Source organism: Suncus etruscus, chromosome 4 (genome assembly GCF_024139225.1).
Source record: "Suncus etruscus isolate mSunEtr1 chromosome 4, mSunEtr1.pri.cur, whole genome shotgun sequence".
NCBI classification, from domain to species: Eukaryota; Metazoa; Chordata; class Mammalia; order Eulipotyphla; family Soricidae; genus Suncus; species Suncus etruscus.
Genome location: NC_064851.1, coordinates 52,001,288 through 52,018,825, shown reverse-complemented (window position 1 = coordinate 52,018,825; position 17,538 = coordinate 52,001,288). Strand labels below are relative to the sequence as shown.

At 37.3% G+C, this 17,538-nt stretch overlaps 1 non-coding gene across 1 annotated transcript; it reads right to left on the bottom strand.

Moving 5' to 3' along the window:
• Nucleotides 1-443: 443 nt before the first annotated feature.
• On the bottom strand, nucleotides 444-576 carry LOC126007860 (small nucleolar RNA SNORA51). Its single transcript, XR_007495337.1, has one exon. It is a non-coding gene; the product is annotated as a small nucleolar RNA SNORA51 (small nucleolar RNA).
• Nucleotides 577-17,538: the final 16,962 nt, after the last annotated feature.

Here is a 17,538-nt window from a genome sequence, read left to right as displayed (position 1 = left end):
CCATATGGGATGCCGGGATTCGAACCACCGACCTTCTGCATGAAAGGCAAACACCTTACCTCCATGCTATCTCTCTGGCTCCTATATTTCTTCTTTGAGGAAGCTTCTGTTCACCTCTTCTCCCCATTTTTTGACAGTGTTAGATGTTTTTCTTGTTAAGCTCTATCAGTGTCTTAAATATCTTAGATATTGACCTCTTATTAGACACATATTGAGTGAATAATTTTTCCCAATCCATAGGCAGTCTTTGTAACCTGATCATTACTTGCTTTGAGGTGTAGTCCCATTTGTTCATCTTTACTTCCACTTGCTTTGTCAGTGGTGTTTTATTCTTTAAGAAACGTTTAGTTTCAATGTTATGGAGAGTTTTGCCTATGTTTTCTTCTATATATCTTATGATTTTAGGTTTGATATCAAGTTCTTTAATCCATTTTATTTATTTTTTTTGTCCCCCAATTCACAATACATACCCGGCAAGGGGCCTGTGTTGAGGTGTATATGGGGTACCTTTACTGTACCTCCTCTTTCTATACAGCCAGTGTAAAGAACACAGCCTGTGGTAAGATTTGGGAGGCCTTATCTTATCTTTTATTTATTTTATTTTTTTTTTCTTCAAAGCAAACTAAAGTTGTTTTTTTTTTGTTTTTGTTTTTTTAAAGTAAGAATTCATTTAAAGGACAAAATTGATTAACATAATGAGGTAAACTAATATAACATAATATAGTGACATAACATAACATATAATATAATTGATATAATAATAATACATGTAAGTCAAAGAAAATTTCTGATTAAAAACACAATTTTTTTTCATAATGGCTTACATATCTTTCACTGTAGTATTTTGGGTACATATTCACATTAAATCAGGGGAATACCCATCACCTAATATGTCCTCTTCTCAATCAAAAATCAAATATGCTGAAAATAGGCAGAGTCCTGTCTAGAGGCTTCCAACCTCAGTTTGAGAGAGGATGTGAAAAAAGTAATTAAAATACCACAACAATACACACAAAAAAAATCGAATTAAATAACCGATAAGCACCACAGCAATAAAGACAGGCACCACACAATAATCTCGGTTCTGAAATCAAATCATACTCAAGTGCAAAAAAGAAAGAGAAAGACAAAACAAAATAAAATAAAATAAAATAATATTGGAGACATCAACCGTAATCTCCACACCAAAATAAAGACGTCAAAAAAAAATAGATCATTTATTCTCCTCTTGCTGCTTTCGTGGTATGTGGAAGACTTCTACTTTATCTTGGATGGTAAAATCAGACCTGTTTCTAAAGATCTTGGTGGCTGTGCAGATCAGGGAATGGAGTTTATGAAGTCTTTCTTTGTGGTTCTAGCAGTTATGCTTCTTCAATGTCATTTTTTTGTTTTTTATGTGTTCTAGGTGTTTCAGAATAGTGCTACCATTCTGTGTTTTTCTTTTGTCTTCTGACTTACTTCGTTTAACATAACATGATCTAGGTCCATCCACGTTGCTGCAAAGTCTGTGATTGTATCATTTCTAACTGCCATGTAATATTCCATTGTATATATGTACCACATCTTAATGATCCATTCATCTGTTGTTGTTGTGAATCCAAACACAATCCATTTTATTTTATTGTTGTGTATGGTATCTTGAAAATATCTGAGTTCAGTTTTGTTTTGGTTTGGTTTGGTTTTTGGGCCACACCCAGTGACACTCAGGGGTTTCTTCTGGCTATGCACTCAGAAATCACTTCTGTCTCTGGGGACCATATGGAACAATGGGGGGATAGAACCCAGATCCATCCTGGGCCAGCAGCATGCAAGGCAAACACCCTACCACGATGGAACCGCTCTGGCCCTTCTTTCAAACCTTTTAAGAGGAAATACTACCAAACCTTTTCAGGCTCTTCATGAAATTGAAAAAAACAGGAATACTCCCAAATAGGTTTTGGGCTTTTTTTTTTTTTTTTTTTTTTTTTTTTTTTGGGTCAAATCCAGCAGTGCTCAGGGGTTACATCTGGCTCTCTGCTCAGAAATTGTCCTGGAAGGTACAGGGGATCATATGGGATGCTGGGAATTGAACGACCTTTGGTCCTGGGTTGGCCGCTTGCCAGGCAAATGCCCTACCACTGCACTATTTCTCTGGCCCCTCCCAAATAGTTTTTATGAAGCTAACATCACCTTGATACCAAAACCAGACAGAGAGGCTGCAAAAACAGCAAACTACAGACCAATATCCCAGATGCAAAGATCCTCAACAAAATCCAAATAGGATCCAGCAAATCATTAAGAAGGTCATACACCATGATCAAGTACGTTTCATTCCAGAAATGCAAGGGTGGTTTAACATATGTAAATCAATCAATATAATACACCATATCAAGAAGAGAAAATAAAAACCACATGATAATATTAATAGATGCACAGAAAGCATTTGATAAGGTCCAATACCCATTCTTGATTTAAAAAAAAAAACTCTCAGCAAGATGGAAATGGAAGGATTTTCTCAATTCAGTCAATGCCATCTCCCACAAACCAATGGATAATAATATTCTCAATGAAGATAAACTAAACACATTTCCTCTAAAATCTGGTACAAGACAAAATGCCCTCTCTCACCATTCTTATTCAACATAGTGCTGGAAGTTCTTGCCATAGCATTTAGTCAAGAAAAAAATATCAAGAGCAGCCAGATAGGAAAGGAAGAAATCAAGCTCTCACTCCTTGCAGATGACATGATACTATATTTAGAAAACCCTAAAGACTCTTATCAAAAAGTTTCTAGAGACAATAAATTCATAAGCAACGTGGCAGTCTATAAAATTAACACAAAAACATAAATAGACCTCTTATACACCAATAATGATAGAGAAGAAATGAACACTAAAATAAAACAAAACAATCCAAGGTCTGGTGAGATAGCACAGCTGTATGGTGTTTGCCTTGCATGCATTCAACCCAGGACGATGGTGGTTCGAATCCAGACATCCCATATAGTCCCCTGAGCCTGTCAAGAACGAGATCTAGATCTTAGCTATGTAAGATATAGTTCAGCACAGAGTAGACTTGATACCCTGCATTCTAGCCTTGGCATCATAAAAAAACAACAATAATAATCCAGATTTTTAAATCCACTTCAGCTATCATTAAGGAGGAAACCACACTAAAAAGAGTGAACCTACCTCAGTGGTAGGTTTTTTTAACTGAGCCAAATCTCGCCAAAACCACAATTGAAATTTATTTTGAGAGCCATACAGGGCATGCACTGACAGAGGCTAGGAGCAGAGTCCTGACTCCTGGAGCGGCCACCCGGCACACAGAAAAGCCACATTAAAAAGTGTAAAGAGCCTCATGTGGCTCTCGAGCCAAGGCTTGCCGACCACTGACCTACCTGATTACATATAAATGCCTGGACACTTTTTTTTTGTCTTTTTAATACAAAATTAAAAGAAAAAAAGAGACCAAAAGGAGTGGAAAAGGGAAGAAAATTGATCCTATGTGTTTAATTAACCTTTCACATATCTAATACATTGGACATTGCACACTCATAATTTGATATTGTTAGAATTCTTATTTAATTTACTTATTTAATTACTTAATTTAATTTAAATTACTTATTTAATTTACTTAATAAATTTACTTAATTTATATGGCAAAATTTTAGGCATTCAATGTTCTAACTCCAAACCCATCTCTAATGTGAATGTGCCTCCACTAATCACATAAGGTTCTCTATCTCTCCCCACGTTGTCTTCTTAGGAAACTCTTTTCATTTCATTTCATTTATTTTATTTTATTTTATTTTATTTTTGTCTTGGGTGACCACACCTGACAGCGCTCAGAGGTTACTCCGTGGTCTTTGTTCTGAAATTACTCCTGGCAAGCTCTGAGTACCATGTAGGATGCTAGGGATAGACCCTAAATTGGCCACATGCAAGGCAAATGCCTTTCACACTGGGCTATCACTCCATCAACTCCAGGAAACTCAGAGATTGAGTCACATGACTCTTGGCAGTGGCTACCAGAATATATTCTGTGAGCTCACTAACTCCAGGAAGTTGAATCCTCATCTCTGCATGTCCTGGTAGAATCCTCAATATCTCATATTAGTTCTAGATGAGGGTATATATCATCTTGTCCAAGAAAAGCCAGAACTGTAGTCTTGCACTCCTTGGTATTTTGTGATAAAAAAAAAAACATCTTGCTACATTGAGGAAAATATAGACAGAATGCTCAAGACCTAGATCTCAAAAAGGTCTTCAACAATGCAATGCCATTAATGAAGGCTACAGAATCAGGACTAAACAAATGGAATTTTTTCAAAATAAAAAAATTCTGTATGGCTAAGGAAACAAAGTTTAACAAAATTTAATGGCTAAAACTGAAATACAGCTAAGTGCACTCAACACATCAGATAAAGTATTGATATCCAGGATATCAAAATTTTAATGGCTAAAAATGAAATACAGCAATCGTTAGGAGAGATGAAGTTATGAAAATTTCTTGTACATGGATGTACATGAAATCTATTATGCTGAGTGAAGTAAGTCAGAGGGAGAGAGAAAGACACAGAATAGTCTCACTTCTCTATGAGTTTTAAGAAAAATAAAAGAGATTCTTGCAATAATGTTCAGAGACAAAAGAGAGGAGGGCTGGATGTTCCAGCTTACTTCATGAAGCTCTCCACAAAGAGTGATGAGTGCAGTTAGAGAAATAACTACATTGAGAACTATCATAACAATGTGAATGAATGAGGGAAGTGGAAAGCCTGTCAAAGTACAGGCGGGGGTGGAGTGGGAGGAGGGAGATTTGGGACATTGATGATGGGAATGTTGCACTAATGATGGGGGGTGTTTTTTACATGACTGAAACCGAACCACAATCATGTTTGTAATTAAGGTGTTTAAATAAAATATTATTAAAAATTTTAAAAATAAAAATGAAATACAGCTAACTGCACTCAACACATCAGATAAAGTATTGATATCCAGGATATCAAAATTTTAATGGCTAAAACTGAAATACAGCTAACTGCAGTCAACACGTCAGACAAAGATTTGATATCCAGGATGTACAAAGTACTCACAAATATTAACCAAAAAATATCTTAAAACCCCATCAAAAATGGAAACAGGAAATGAATACAAGGAAGTATTTTTTGGAGATGCTTCTCCAAGGAAGACCAATGGAGGGCCAACAAACACATGAAAAAAATGTTCATTTTCCACTAAACTCTGCAGTCTCATAGCTGCCAAAAAACTTCAGGAATGCTGTTTTTATAGCTTATGTCTCCAGAGACTAGACCTAGGCCTGTCTACCTGTCCCGAGGCTTCTACTTCCAGAAGTTCTTAAAGCCACTCCCATGGTCTTCAAAGCCTTCTGCTATGTCTGCACAAGTGCCAACACCATAGATGCATCTAATTCTTGAAAAACGAGGCACAGCTAACAGAAAAAACTCACAGCTGATCACTCTGAGACCCTTTGGTGGGCCCCTTCAAACCATTGCTGTCACCATATAAACTCATCAGCCCAGCTCCATAGAACCTCAAAGTCGTGAACCTTATGGCACTTACAAGATCATGCAACATACCCATAATCTTAATAATGACTTTTCAGTAAGAACACACCAAATCTGATGTGAAATTATCATAAAAGTCACGTAAGCTTAACTAATAAAACCAAAAACAGTGTGTTCAACTAGCAATATACAGCCTAGTAGACCTTTGAACAATGGCATAGTGACCACACTCCAAGACATGACAACTTTCATAAATTTTCTTTTAATGACTTATTTCTTTTGGTTACTCCATTACCATTTAGTTGTACTACAAAATATTAAATAAATCATTTGTGCCTGCTGAGGGGAGGTTGAAAACTGATGACAAATATTAAAAGAAAGATACACTGGTGGTAGGATTGGGGTTAGACTATTGAATGCCAGAAATAACTGGCAATAATAACTTTGTAAACAATTCTTTAAACTCCATAAAAATATACACTGTGTCTAAAATCAAGAAATCTAATAAAAATAGAAAAGTATTTATCATTACTTTTATTAGGGAAATCCAAATCAAGATGACAGTGTGATATTATCTCACACCAGTGAGAGTGGCAAAGAGCAAAAAATACTGGAAAAGGATGTGGTGAAATAGGAGCTCTCATCCACTGCTGGTGAGAATGTTGTCTGGTCCCACCTCTATAGAAAGAGTATGAAGGGGTTGGTGAGGTGGCACTAGAGGTAAGGTGTCTGCCTTGCAAGCGCTAGCCAAGGAAGGACCGCGGTTCGATTCCCTGGCATCCCATATGGTCCCCCCAAGCCAGGGGCAATTTCTGAGCGCTGAGCCAGGAGTAACCCCTGAGCATCAAATGGGTATGGCTGACAAACCAAAAAAAAAAAAAAAAAGAATAAAAAGAAAGAGTATGAAGGGTTTTTAATAAACTACCCATATGACCCAGCAATCCCACTTTTGGGTATCTATCACCAGAACAGACATGCATTCACTCAAAATGTCATATATACACCATTACACTATTAGTCATTGCAGCACTCAGTACAATAACTAAGATTTGAAATCAATCTAGATATCCAACAACAGATGAGTGGGTCATGAAGATATGGTACACATATGCAATGAAATACTACACAGCTATAAGGAATGATGCAACCATTCACTATGCATATTGATGCATCAAGACAGGGTAGAGGGAAAGGTGTGGGAACATTTGTGGTGGGATTTAAGATGGAACATTGGATGCCTAAAATTCAATGGTTAGTAACTTTGCAAATCATGGCTCTTTAATAAAAAAAAAAAATGTAAGTATCTTGCAAGTTACTGCTGAAGATTGAGTTTTAACACCCTGAGACATCTTTTATCTTCCCACACATGTTCTTGGTTGTTTATTGGCTGATCTCCAAGAAAGAAGTGAGATAAAGAAAGTTTGTTTACTGAATTCCTGCTATTTCTGTTACTCCAGTGGCCATGGGAACCAAACACCCAACTCAGAAATCACTTTCTCTGAGCCCTGGAAAGAGCAAGCTCAAAAACATAAAGAATTTCTCCCATGCACCTCTTGCATGCAGTTACAAGGATGTGTTAGCTAGCGAGTGACTTAATTTCCCCTTTCCCCCAGATGAAGCAGGCATGTGACCAAACTGCACACTGGCTTGTCCCTGTGGATTATTAAAATAAATACCCAGGAGCCAGAATTACTGCTCTTGGAAGGGGGTATTCACTACCATAAGTGTTGGAGCAAAAGCATTTCACTAATAGACAATTAGAAGAACCAGTTATTTTCACCTGTAAATTATTAAACTATATTGGAGGCTAATCATAATTCAATAAGTTGCTTCCAAACAATATGAGGATATGTATATTGGTAGACCCAGAAGATAAGCAGAGATAAAGTCACCTAAAATGAAATATTCATTTCAAAATTATTAAAGCGATGTTAAGAACTTGTATTTAATCTCTTGAAATCACACTTTCTTCATCTATAAAAGTAAAGGTAAAGGTATTTACTCCTGAGAATGGGGCACAGCACAAAGCCAGTTTGATCCCAACACCCCAGGCCTCCAGCAGACCAACAGGCTGTGAGTAGCCTCTATGGTGTGGCACCAAAGTTAATTGTATGCTAGGCTTTGCAGACATATTGCCCAGGAGTGACCCCAGAGCCCTGAGCACTGAGTTGTAGTTCCAAAAAATGTAAGTTAAATGAAAATTATAATTAAACAAAAAAATTTTAATGTATTCACCAGATTATTGTGTGAATTTGAGATTACATACACTTCAAATAGGGTGTTTTGGTGAACAAAGACAAAAATGTAGGCAATAGAGAATTTGGCAAGTTAAACCATAAAATAGCCACAATTGCGTGATAAAATGGAATGTAAGAAAGGCTCTATTTTGATAAATGGTTGGTTCTAAAATATCACACGTATATGAGTGTATTTAATTCAAGTTCTAATTTGATCAAAGGAGCCCCCTAGTGGTTGATAGATGGGATGCACCTAAACGTTCTTTCCCAGATGAAGTTCCCAGTTTGTCACGTGAAAACAAACCAGAAAATATGTTGTTGGGCAGGAGAGATAGCATGGAGGTAGGGCGTTTGCCTTGCATGCAGAAGACAGTGGTTTGAATCCTGGCATCCCATATGGTCCCCCGAGCCTGCTAGGAGCGATTTTGAGCCTAGAACCAGAAGTAACTCTTGAGCACTGCTGGGTGTGACCCAAACACGAAAAAAGAAGAAAGAAAGAAAGAAAGAAAGAAAGAAAGAAAGAAAGAAAGAAAGAAAGAAAGAAAGAAAGAAAGAAAGAAAGAAAGAAAGAAAGAAAGAAAGAAAGAAAGAAAGAAAGAAAGAAAGAAAGAAAGAAAGAAAGAAAGAAAGAAAGAAAGAAAGAAAGAAAGAAAGGGAGAAAGAAAGAAAGGGAGAAAGAAAGGGAGAAGAAAGAAAGAAAGAAAGGAAGGAAGGAAGAAAGAAAGAAAGAAAGAAAGAAAGAAAGAAAGAAAGAAAGAAAGAAAGAAAGAAAGAAAGAAAGAAGAAAGAAGAAAGAAAAAGAAAGAAAGAAGGAAAGAAGGAAGGAAGGAAGGAAGGAAAGAAAGAAAGAAAGAAAGAAAGAAAGAAAGAAAGAAAGAAAGAAAGGGAGAAGAAAGAAAGAAAGAAAGGAAGGAAGGAAGGAAGAAAGAAAGAAAGAAAGAAAGAAAGAAAGAAAGAAAGAAAGAAAGAAAGAAAGAGAGAAAGAAAGAAAGAAAGAAAGAAAGAAAGAAAGAAAGAAAGAAAGAAAGAAAGAAAATATGTTGCAAACATTTTCTCAATCTTCTGTATCCTAGATATGAGGAAATAAAGGAAGGAAAGAAACACTTAAGTATAATAATGTCACTTAATGGTTCTTAGAAACCAACCAAACATCTTAAAGCAAGAGTATGTCCTCTCGAAAGACGCAGAATGGTTTCACTCATCTATGGGCTTTAAGAAAAATGAAGGACATTTTTAACAGTATCTCAGAGACAAGAGAGATGAGGGCTGGTAGGTGCAGCTCAGGACATGCAGCTCATCACATAGAGTGATGAGTGCAGTTGAAGAGATGACTACACTGAAAACTATCATAACAGTGTGAATGAATGAGGGAAGTGGAAAGCCTGTCTCGAGTACAGGTGTAGGGGGGTGGGGAGGAGGGAGATCTGGGAAATTTGTGGTGGGAATGTTGCACCGGTGAAGGGGGGTGCTCTTTACATGACTGTAATCATACAACTATAATCATGTTTGTAATCACGGTGTTTAAATAAAGATTAAAAAAAAGAAGAAGAAGAAGAATCTTAAAAAACGCAGGTGATTCAAATAAGAACTTTCAAGGAAGAAGAAAAAACTTCTGCTAGTAAAAGCTCACAGATAACTGCACAGTTGTTCATACATCAGGAAAGAACTTTCAAGGAAAGAGAAGAAACTGGAAGAAGAAAAAAAAAAGAGTATGTCCTCTCAATCGCATATTAGAAATCGTCATTTGAAGTCTTTCTGCATGTATTTTGTCATAGATTATTCCATTTAGTTTTAAATCTAATAATTTCTATTTTTAAGTCAAAACACAACACTTTCCATTTTGCTCTAACACCTAATGACCATCTGAAATGTACAGCATTTCTGTCATGATTGAAGCCCAAAATTATCCCTCAGTAATATAACTAGGACTTTAACACATTTACAACATGGACTTATTTAGTAAAGATGCTCTTGCTGAAGTCATCCTGCAATGGAAAGCACTGTTATTTTTCCCATATCTAAAAATTGATTAATGTCTTTCTTGAGGCCCTCTACTAGCCATAATGCTGTTGTACAATGTTCAATATAAAATCTTTCTATATGACCTATTAATCTATTTCCTAATATTCCTTAATCCTCGAAAGATTGACAAGGAAGAAAGGAAGGAAGGAAGGAAGGAAGGAAGGAAGGAAGGAAGGAAGGAAGGAAGGAAGGAAGGAAGGAAGGAAGGAAGGAAGGAAGGAATTGTCCCTGTTCAGAACTCACAGGGTCTCTGGATCATTACCAGCCTCCTTAATCAAAAAGAGAGAAGATTCAGGTTTCCTATATCTTCCTGTTTCCAGTTTTACTGCTCCCAGTTGCCTCTGCTCTGTGTAAAACTCAACTACCTGTCTCACTTCTAATTATTCCATCTTGAATAGGCATAATTACATATTCAAATATTTCAGAAATTGTAATGGCAATTAGTAGATGTTTATTTTAGAGTGTGGAGAGGGGATTAGGTCGGTCCACTCATGGCAATGCTCAGTGATTACTCCTGACTCTGCACTAAGCGATCATTCCTGGCAGGCTCGAGTGACCTTATGTAATGGTAGGGATCCAATCCAGGTCGATCACATGCAAGGCAAATGCCTTGACTGCTGTACTATCTTCGCAGCCCTGAGAGAATTTTACAATACGGTTTTTGTATTCCTGTTTTCTTTACAAGTATTAATTTTTATTTTAGTGATTTTGTTTCTCCATCCTGTATATTTTCTGCCTACAATAACCTGAAATCTAGAAGATATTCTCTGAAAATCACCATGGACAAGACTTTAAAGTTAAAGGATAAGGGGTTGAAGCGACGGCGCAAGCTGGCCAGTGCTAGCCTAGAACTGACCGTGGTTCGATTCCCGGCGTCCCATATGGTCCCCCAAGCCAGGAGCGATTTCTGAGTGCATAGCTAGGAGTAACCCCTGAGAGTCTCCGGGTATGCCCCCCCCACACACAATTAAAGGATAAAATTAAATGGTTATTTAAAACAGCCTATTTTGAAATGGAATCTTATGCAGCAATAAACAACCAGAACATTACTCAAATATATCTTTTTAGCCCAAGTCTGAGCTTTTTAAAGCTAGCTAAGCACAGGAAAATTTAACAATCACATTCATCTGTGTCTTAAAGATTTGTTACATCAAATTACCAGTGTATTAATACACATCCAAGAAAACATATTAAAACTAGGAAATGTGTTTTTTTTTTGTTTTGTTTTTTTTTTTTTTGGGTTTTGGGCCACACCCTGTGCCACTCAGGGGTTACTCCTGGCTATGCGCTCAGAAGTTGCTCCTGGCTTCTTGGGGGACCATATGGGACACCGGGGGATCAAACCGCGGTCCGTCCTAGGCTAGCGCAGGCAAGGCAGGCACCTTACCTCCAGCGCCACCGCCCGGCCCGGAAATGTGTTTTAATGAAAGTACAACCACTGCTGATTTGGATACACTGGCAGTGTTTCTCAAATAGTGGGGCGCGCTCCCCAATGCTGACGGGAGGCTCCGTAAAGGGGGGCGCCTTTGACCTTGGCAAACACTGTCATAACAAGCTAAGCCCTGTGTTTATGTCTTTGTATGACTCTGGAGCTGAGAGTTGCTGTGTCCTGCTTCAAACCCTGCTTCGAAAAGCTAAGCATTGCAAAACGTGCTCATTGTAGCCATTAATCCAGACATCACCTCTGATTAAAAAAAATCAGCTCAGATTATTTTAGCATATCTAAACAGACCCCTCAGTCGTTCCAAAAACAAAAGCCCAGGCCCAGATGGATTCACCAACAAATTCTTTCAACCTTTCAAGAGGACCTACTCCTATCCCTTTTCAGGCTGTTCCAGGAAATTGAAGAAACAAAACATTCCCAAATAGTTTTCATGAAGCTAATATCAACCTGTTTCATGAAGCTAATATCACCCTGATACCAAAACTAGACAGAAGTGCTGCAAAAACAAACAAAAAACTACAGACCATATCCAGAGAAACAAATGCAATGATCCTCAACAAAATTCTAGCAAATAGGGTCCAATGTCTCATCAAAGTCATACATTATGATCAAGTAGGCTTCATTCCAGGAATTCAAGGATGCTGTAGCATATGTAATCACCATAATAATCACCATATCAACAAAAGGAAAAACAAAACTATATTATCATATCAATAGATGCACAGAAAGCATTTGATAAGGTCCAACACCTGTATTCATGATAAAAACTCTCAACAAGATGGGAATGAAAGAAACTTTTCTAAAGAGAGTCAAGGCCATTTACCACAAGCCAATGACAAATTTTATACTTAATGGTGACCAACTAAAAAAAGCCTTTCCTCTAAAATCTGATACAAGACAAGGCTGACCCCTCTTACCACTCCTATATTTTTTAATATGTTAAAGTTTGCTTTTCCTTCCTAGATAGAAATTTGTGCTTGGTTTTTATAGCTTTTAAAAAATTATTTTATTTTATGAAGAAAAAGATGCAAAGAAAGAGGACAAGGTCAAGTTACAGTGGGAAGATGATCACCCATAAAGAGAATTCTCAGAAGAAATCCTCTTGCTGACACCTAAATTTTGAACTTTCAGCCAAAAAACATTAAGAAAAATAAAATAAAACACATGCACAATTACTTTGTCCCTCAAGTCCCCAGATTGTAATACATTATAACATTTCTAACACAAAACAATCTAAAGCCACGAAATTTATGTAACTCCTTTAACATGTATATTAATTTAAGTTAACTTCAAAAGTTTAAGTGATAGACCTTAAGACTTCCTGATCTGAAGTCTAATACAATTATATTAGTCTGCTTTTGACTTTTCTTTTTTCATTTATTTAAAGAAAGTATATCACATAGTTGACACAACTGATCATAATATGTTTGTTTCAGGAAGAACAAAAACAAAGTTATTTTCTTCTCTCTCTTTCTCTTTTAAGGATAAGAGTCAAAGGAGCGAAGCAAAAAAATGTGTTAGAGTGGCAATTGTTTGCATAGGCCCAGCGAAATATGGGGGACATGGAGAGGAAAAGCCTTGGCATAAATACAAGAAGACCTTATCCCTGAAGTTTTCTGGCATAAGACCAACTTTAGGCTCCAGGTATACTAGATTGTCCAACCCAAGTCATTGTTTGTAGTGCCAATACACTTATTTTTCACACAGATGCTGTTGTTGGTGTCAGGTTTCTGTAGTTCAAGATCCTGGAATCTGTGCATATCCTACATCGAAGTCAGGATGATGTGGAGAGTCCTCTTTTTCACACAGATGCTGTTGTTGGTGTCAGGTTTCTGTAGTTCAAGATCTGGAATCTGTGCATATCCTACATCGAAGTCAGGATGATGTGGAGCGTCCTCTAGTTTTACCTCCCAATTAGAGGGCAATGCAGAGAGCCCTATCGTGAAAACAGGCCGTGGTTATTGTTGTTAAGTTTTCTGAGTGTTATGGGAGGTCTCTTTTGAGTAAGTCAATGCGAGAGCAATGGTAGGGTCTTCCCTGGTAGAGGATTGCTTTCAGGTGATGTTATAGACAACCTTGGTTGTTTCGTAGATGGCATCTCTGGTTCAGGGGTGAATGCCCATTTTTCTGAGGCCTGAGCCAGGTCATTATGACAATGTTCAGGGTATAAGGTCCCATTGCATGACAAGATTTGTGTGTTCCTATCTTTATTAGATAAGAACTTGTTTGTACGTATAGTATTTTCCCATTTTAATGTGCTATACAAAAGAGGAACAATGCCACATGGCATTATTGGAGCATATGGAGGCCACTAGAACAAGTCCAACAATTCCCCGTGACTTGGTTCTAACATAAGTTTTAAACTGAGGGACTCTTCTACCAGAATTCCTTATTGAATAGATCACAAAGAGAACAGACCAAAGGTGGGGAAAATTGCCACTATATAAGAGAATATTTAGTATAGCTGTTAAGGAAATACATATAAGATATTTAAGGTAAAAGGGTAAATGTGGGGTAAAAATAGTTGGGGTGAGGGAGTGAAAGACTAGAACTGAGCTTATAGGGCAAGGGCAGAATACAAGATGGACATTCTGCATATGCAAAACATACAGTAATCATAGGGAATACTATTAATATATACTGTGTGTGCAGGGCTGCTAGAAAGGTGGGTACTGGGAAGACTCTAAAGGAGTCCCCAGGCTTTCCCCGCCCCTCACTCTGCTCTAGAGGGGAGGGACATGGGAAGGAGGGCAGACAGATATCTGACTTCTGGTTCTGAATCCTTTTCTATTCTGGAGTCTAGCTCTTGCCTGCATGGGGTTTGGGGAAACCTCAGGCTGAAGGCCTTCTCCCTAGTGTGTGGGAAGCTGGGAGATTCTGGGCTGTGCTGGGTTGTGCTTGAGCAGTTACTGGCATTTTTTCCCTCACCAGTCTTCATTTTCTTACCACTTTTATTTAACATAGTACTAGAAGGACTTGCCTTAGCAATTAGTCAAGGAAAAGATATCAAGGGCATCCAGAAAGGAAAGGAAGAAATCAAGCTCTCACTGTTTGGAGATGGCATAATTATATTTAGAAACCCTTAAATACTCTACCAAAAAGTTTCTAAAAACAATATATTTGTGTACCAAAGTGGCAGGTTACGAAATTAACACACAAAAATCAGTGGTCTTCTTATACACAAATAATGATAGAAAAGAAATGGGCATTAAAAAAACAATCCTACTGGGCCCGGAGAGATAGCATAGCAGCGTTTGCCTTGCAAGCAGCCGATCCAGGACCAAAGGTGGTTGGTTTGAATCCCGGTGTCTCATATGGTCCCCCGTGTCTGCCAGGAGCTATTTCTGAGCAGACAGCCAGGAGTAACCCCTGAGCACCTCCAGGTGTGACCCAAAAACCAAAAAAAAAAATCCTACTCACATTAGTGTCACAGAAACTCAAATACTTAGGAGGAGTCAACTTAACTAAAGATGTGAAGAACCTATACAATGAAAACCACAGAACATTGCTTCAAAAATGAAAGAGTTCATAAGGAAATGGAGATACATATCCTGTCCAGAAATTGGGAAGATTAACATAACTAAAATGGCAATACACTCCAGAGCACTGTACATATTTAATGCAATTCCTCTAAGGATACCCATGACTTTCTTCAAAGTGGATCAAATACTTTTGAAATTCATTTAGGCAATAAACACCCAGGAATAGCTAAAGTAACCCATAGAAAAAGAAGGTGAGAGGCATCACTCTCCTCTATAAAGAAGAAAACACCATTGTACAAAAAAGTGGAAGCAGAAATAAACAAATGGGACTACATTAAAGTGAGAAGCTTCTGTACCTCAAAGTAAATTGCAACTAATTTCTGGCAGTAGCTTATATATCTTAAATATTAGCCCATTATTTGAAGGGAGAAAATACTCACCCAATCCCCATCAGATTAGGGGCTAACATCTAAAAAATGCAAGGTACTGACAAAATCTAACAAGAAAAACCATCTAACCCCATCAAAAACTGGGAAGAAGAAATGAGCAGACACTTCCTCAAAGAAGAAATGCAGGTGGTCAAAAATGGCACATGAAAAAATGCTCCACATCACTAATCATCAGGGATTGCAAATCAAAACAACAATGAGATATCATCTCACATCACAGAGACAGTGATTGGTACACAGCACAAAGAACAAGATCAGTGCTGGGTTGGGAGTGTGTGGAGAGAAAGGAACTCTCATTCACTGCTGGTGGGAATGCCATCTAGTCCAGCCTTTATGGAAGACAATATGAAGATTCCTCAAAACACTGGAAATTGAGCTTCCATATGACTCAGCTATACCACTCCTATGGATATACACTAGGGACACAAAAACACAATACAAGAATGCCCTCTTCACGTCTATGCTCATAATGGAATACTATGCAGCTGTCAAGAAAAATAAAGTCATGAAATTTTACTATACATGGATGAACATGTATAGAGAAAGATTAGTAAAATTTCTGCCCTAGAATGAGTGTGGGAGGGAAACTGGGGGTATTGGTGGCAGAAAAATGTGCACTGGTGAATGATATTGTATGGTGTGACTGAAACTCAATCATAATTTTTAACTACATGTTTAAATAAAATAATTAATTTTTAAAAAATAAAAACATAAAGTAAAGTATTTGTGGATGTGAGTAATAAAAGAAGTAAAAAAGGAACTAAATTATTTCTTTCTGTTTCACTATTTTTTAATTATGTAGTTTTTTATTACAGATTTAAACACATCTAAAATGCAAAGTCAACATTTTCATTGCCTTAGAAAAGTACATAAGAATGAAATCTCATGATATATGCATGAAGTAGAAACTCATTTATTAAAGAATATATGAAGTGAGAAACTTCTAATAATTAATTAACATAATAAATATAATCAAGGTGATACCTTTATTCTTGTGGAAATGAAGTAATGCGATAAATGAGAATGGGAACATTCTACATAGAAAGTTGTTAATATTTGCTTTGGTTTATTTTAAACCACATAATTAAATAACTTCACAAGCATTGAAAAATCAACATAAAGAAAAAAGTGTACTATTGCTGTATTATGATGCTCAGGTTTCAACTAATCAAAGAGCATTGTATTAAGAAGTATCTAACATCTAAAATTATAAGATTAATATACATACAGAGATGCATCCACCCTCAACACATAGAAAGCTTAGAAAATGTCAATAGGGTCAGAGAGATAGAACAGGTGAAGTGCTTGTCTTTCACATTACTGCTATCAGTTCAATTCCTGGTACCCAATACAGTCCTGGAATCGCATCAGGACATCAGGAATAATCACTGAGTATAGACCAGAAGTAAACCCTGAGTATTTTCAGGTGTAAGGGGAAAAAATGAAAACGACAATAAATGGCCTTTTTTTTTTTTAAAGTAGATTTCTCAATTTTATTTATTTATTTTGGGTTTTGGGTCACATCCAGCAGCGGCGCTCAGGGGTTACTCCTGAAATCGCTCCTGGCAGGCTCGGGGGACCATAGGGGATGCCGGGATTCGAACCACCGTCCTTCTGCATGCAAGGCAAATGCCCTTCCTCCATGCTATCTCTCTGGCCCCGTATAAATGGTCTTTTTATTTCTAATTTTTTATCAGATGAATTACTGGAGCCAGCCTCTTTACCTCATCCCTCACCTTTCTCTTTACCCAACTTGCTTGGGATCAGGAGCTCTTCAGTGCAGATACAGATGTTTGAACACTTGTCCTTGTATTTGTGGGGCAGATACTTCTTAACTCTGGGCCATCTCCTTTACTCTATTAATAATTGCCTTTGTTTTTTTTATAATTTTAGACATTATGCCTTACAATATTGATAATGAGAGGATTTTATACACAAAACATTTCAACACCACATCCTTCTACCAGAGTGTTGGCTTCCCTCCACTATGTTCCAGTACTCCCACCCCTTCCTCTCCTCCCACTTCATATTAAATATGCTACCTATTAAAGGCCAGTTCTTAGTTTCTTTTGGTTATATTTGGGTATTTGTTTTTCCTTACTATGTTTCTTCATACTCCACATATGGGGGAGGTCACTCTGTATGTGTCCCTCTCTTTCTGACCTTCATTTAAATCTTCATCCCTAGGAGGCATGTAACAAGTATGAACTGAAAAATCGAAGAGTACATAACTCAATGTCCTCATGTAGCAGATGAAAAGAATGAGATAGAGGGCCAAAGACATAACATAAGGATGAAGATATACATTTAATCTCAGTTTGACTTCAGCACCACATTGTCCCTCAAATACTTCAAAGCGTAAGAAAGTTCTAGGGCCCGAAGAGATAGCACAGCGGCG